This window comes from Bos taurus, unplaced genomic scaffold, assembly GCF_002263795.3.
Source record: "Bos taurus isolate L1 Dominette 01449 registration number 42190680 breed Hereford unplaced genomic scaffold, ARS-UCD2.0 Leftover_ScbfJmS_1562, whole genome shotgun sequence".
NCBI lineage: Eukaryota > Metazoa > Chordata > Mammalia > Artiodactyla > Bovidae > Bos > Bos taurus.
Genome location: NW_020190660.1, coordinates 8,324 through 13,459, shown reverse-complemented (window position 1 = coordinate 13,459; position 5,136 = coordinate 8,324).

The following is a 5,136-nucleotide window of genomic DNA, read 5'->3' as shown; positions in this document are numbered from 1 at the left end:
AGTGTGGGAGTCTTTGTTTTCACCATACTCCCTCATTTTTGGAGTGTGTTAAATACACGTTGCTTTGTTTTAATTTGAGTTTCCTAAATTCACAATGAATTCTAGTAACTTTCTGAATTATTTTGGCCATTTGAACTTCCTTTCTTATTGTTCTTTTAGATATTTGACAAAACTAGTTTCAACTGTTTGCCCATGGACGGAGGAGCCTGGTAGGCTGCAGTCCATGGGGTCGCTGAGGGTCGGACATGACTGAGCGACTTCACTTTCACTTTTCACGTTCATGCATTGGAGAAGGAAATGGCAACCCACTCCAGCGTTCTTGCCTGGAGAATCCCAGGGACGGGGGAGCCTGGTGGGCTGCTGTCTATGGGGTCACAAGAGTCGGACACGACTGAAGTGACTTAGCAGCAGCAGCAGTTTCAACTGTTTGCACTAAAACATATCTAGCTTTTTTTCAGGAATGGTCCCTCTTGCTTTTGCTTTTTAAAAAGTCCTCTACGTATTCTTTGACAAAGAACTGTACAAAAAAGATCTTCACAACCCAGATAATCACAATGGTGTTATCACTCACCTAGAGCCAGACCTCCTGGAATGTGAAGTCAAGTGGGCCTTAAGAAGCATCACTATGAACAAAGCTAGTGGAAGTAATGGAATTCCAGTTGAGCTCTTTCAAATCGTTTTAGGAGGATGCTGTTGAAAGTACTGCACTCAATATGCCAGCAAATTTGGAAAACTCAGCAGTAGCCACAGAAATGGAAAAGGTCAGTTTTCATTCCAATCCGAAAGAAAGGCAATGCCAAAGAATGCTCAAACTACCTCACAATTGCACTCATCTCACATGCTAGTAAAGTAATGCTCAAAATTCTCCAAGCCAGGCTTCAGCAATACGTGAACCGTGAACTTCCAGATGTTCAAGATGGTTGTAGAAAAGGCAGAGGAAACAGAGATCAAATTCCCAACATCTGCTGGATCAATAAAAAAGTAAGAGAGTTCCAGAAAAACATCTATTTCTGCTTTATTGACTATGCCAAAGCCTTTGACTGTGTGGATCACAATAAACTGTGGAAAATTCTGAAAGAGATGGGAATACCAGACCACCTGACCTGACTTCTGAGAAATCTGTATGCAGGTCAAGAAGCAACAGTTAGAACTGGACATGGAACAACAGACTGGTTCCAAATAGGAAAAGGAATACATCAAGGCTGTATATTGTCACCCTGCTTATTTAACTTCTATGCAGAGTACATCATGAGAAATGCTGAGCTGGAAGAAAGCACAAGCTGGAATCAAGATTTCTGGGAGAAACATCAATAATTTCAGATATCCACATGACACCATCCTTATGGCAGAAGAACTAAAAAGCCTCTATATGAAAGTAAAAGAGCAGAGTGAAATAGTTGGCTTAAAGCTCAACATTCAGTAAACTAAGATCATGGCATCCAGTCCCATCACTTCATGGCAATTAGATGCGGAAACAGTGGAAACAGTGGCAGACTTTATTTTTTGGACTCTAAAATCACTGCAGATGGTGACTGCAGCCATGAAATTAAAAGAAGTTTGCTCCTTGGAAGGAAAGTTATGACCAACCCAGACAGCATATTAAAAAGCAGAGACATTACTTTGCCGACAAAGGTCCGTCTAGTCAAGACTATGGTTTTTCCAGTGGTCATGTAAGGATGTGAGAGTTGGATTGTGAAGAAAGCTGAGCGCCGAAGAATTGATGCTTTTGAACTGTGGTGTTGGAGAAGACTCTTGAGAGTCCCTTGGACTGCAAGGAGATCCAACAGTCCATTCTAAAGGAGATCAGCCCTGGGTGTTCGTTGGAAGGACTGATGTTGAAGCTGAAATTCCAGTACTTTGGTCATCTCACGTGAAGAGTTGACTCATTGGAAAATACCCTGATGCTGGGACGGATTGAAGGCAGGAGGAGAAGGGGACAACAGAGGATGAGATGGTTGGATGGCATCACTGACTCAATGGACATGAGCTTGTGTAAGCTCCAGGAGTTGGTGATGGACAGGGAGGCCTGGAGTGCTGTGGTCCATGGCGTCACAAAGTGTTGGACAGAGTGAGTGTCTGAACTGAACTGATCCTATTTTAGAATCAATTTTTTCTGTTGTATATAAATTCTACCAAGAATTAATGGCGTTGATTTTAGAGTCAAGATAGTATTTAACTTTGGAGGACAAGAAATGGGATTTAGAAAAACTTCTTTGTCTGTGTTTGGGTGATGGAAAGATCCAGAAGTGGATTTTATTTTAGTATTTATATATATATAATATTAGTATAAATATGACATTTGTACTATAACTAAGTACTCGTAAGTATAAATATAAGTATATTATAAAGAAAGTATAATGTTAGTATGGATGTAAATATTCGTGTCTTCCATTCTGAGACTAGGAAGGTGGTGCTGTGGCTGGAGGTCTGGATCATCATCTCTAATGACAGTGTCATCCATGCCCTTGCTGTGATGGGGCAGGAACCCTGGGAACATCTGACGAAAGTGGAACCACTGCATTCTCATCAGACCACTGACCTGGCTCCTCCATGAGAGACACTGTTTGTCAGATCTGAGCCACTGATGCCAAGCCTATTCCCACTGAAATCGGTCCCTCCAGGTGGAAATTTGTCCGTGTATTTTGATTATTTCTCAAACAATTCTCTTTGATGATGGTAGTGAAGGTGAGTTGACAAGAGGCCAAGTGGAGGCAATGGGCCCTTTCAGTCAATGCTTATCATTGCTCGACGGGAGGTGGCAAAGCCCTGCCTCCGGGTGGGCTCAGGATGAATGGTAAAGCGTATGGGGAAGGTATTAGGGTTTTTTCTTTTTTTTTCTGTGTGAAGTTTGAGTCAAGGTGATACAAGATATTTATTCTCTTTCCTACTAAATAAATGCTTTGATGACAACAAACATTTATGTGCATGATACATAAAAAATGGGGGGGGGTAGGAGAGAGAAAATAGTGTTACTGACTAGTATGTAAGTAAATACATAAAGAAAGCTAAGCACTGAAGAATTGATGCTTTTGAACTGTGGTGTTGCCTGGATGGCATCACTGACTGGATGGACGTGAGTCTGAGTGAACTTCGGGAGTTGGTGATGGACAGGGAGGCCTGGCATGCTGCGATTCATGGGGTCGCAAAGAGTCGGACACGACTGAGTGACTGAACTGAACTGAACTGAACTGATGTAAGTAAATACAATGAAAACTTGTGATGTTTTGGAAATCAAAGACTGTAACTCAGTACATTAAGAGGATGGTGGGGGAAAATCCCAAGATCAGCTCAAGTAATGCAGGTGAGTGTTTTAAAAATCCAATTCCCTTTAATTGTATATTAAAAAACAAATAGAAAATGAAAGAAAAAGTTCAACTAAATGAAATCCACATAGGAACTCCACAGCTAACATCATACTCACTAGTAAAAGCTTTTCTTCTAAGATTAGGAACAAAATAAGAATGTCTCTTGCCACCTCTATTTAACATAGTACTGGAGGTCCTGACTAGAGCAGGTAGGCATGAAAAAGATATAAAAGAGATCCAAGTTGATAAAGAATTTAAAAATATCTATATTTACAGATGACATGATATTATGTATCAGATCAGATCAGATCAGATCAGTCGCTCAGTCTTGTCCAAGCCTTTGCAATCCCATGAATCACAGCATGCCAGGCCTCCCTATCCATCACCAACTCCCAGAGTTCACTCAGACTCATGTACATCGAGTCAGTGATGCCATCCAGCCATCTCATCCTCTGTTGTCCCCTTCTCTTCCTGCCCCCAATCCCTCACAGCATCAGAGTCTTTTCCAATGAGTCAACTCTACACATGAGGTGGCCAAAGTACTGGAGTTTCAGCTTTAGCATCATCCCTTCCAAAGAAATCCCAGGGCTGATCTCATTCAGAATGGACTGGTTGGATCTCCTTGCAGTCCAAGGGACTCTCAAGAGTCTTCTCCAACACCACAGTTCAAAAGCATCAATTCTTCGGCGCTCAGCCTTCTTCACAGTCCAACTCTCACATCCATACATGACCACAGGAAAAACCATAGCCTTGACTATCCAGACCTTTGTTGGCAAAGTAATGTCTCAGCTTTTGACTATGCTATCTAGGTTGGTCATAACTTTCCTTCCAAGGAGTAAGCATCTTTTAATTTCCTGGCTGCAGTCACCATCTGTAGTGATTTTGGAGCCCAGAAAAATAAGGTCTGACACTATTTCCACTATTTCCCCATCTATTTCCCATGAAGTGGTGGGACTGGGGGCCATGATCTTCATTTTCTGAATGTTGAGCTTTAAGCCAACTTTTTCACTCTCCACTTTCACTTTCATCAAGAGGCTTTTTAGTTCCTCTTCACTTTCTGCCATAAGGGTGGTGTCATCTGCATATCTGAGGTTATTGTTATTTCTCCCAGCAATCTTGATTCCAGCTTGTGTTTCTTCCAGTCCAGCGTTTCTCATGATGTACTCTGCATAGAAGTTAAATAAACAGGGTGACAATATATAGCCTTGACGTACTTCTTTTCCTATTTGGAACCAGTCTGTTGTTCCATGTCCAGTTCTAACTGTTGCTTCCTGACCTGCATACAAATTTCTCAAGAGGCAGATCAGGTGGTCTGGTATTCCCATCTCTTTCAGAATTTTCCACAGTTTATTATGATCCACACAGTCAAAGGCTTTGGCATAGTCAATAAAGCATAAATAGATGTTTTTCTGGAACTCTCGTTTTTTTCCCATGATCCAGCTGATGTTGGCAATTTGATTTCTGTTTCCTCTGCCTTTTCTAAAACCAGCTTGAACATCAGGAATTTCACAGATGTATACAAAACCCTAAATATCCATGAAAAATGTGTTAGAAATACAAAATTTAGCAAAGTGTCAATATATAAAATCAATACATTAAAATGAGAAGCACTAATATGCACTATTAATGAACTACATAAAAAGGAATTAATAAAACCAATCCATTTACAAAAATATCAAAAAGAATAAAATACTAAGGACTAAACTTAGCCAAGGGGACAAAAGACTTAGAGATATAAAACTAGAAATCATAGCTGAAAGAAGTTAAAGGTATTCAACATAAATGAAAGATATCCCAAGTGCATGAGTTGGAAGATAACAATATTACCCGA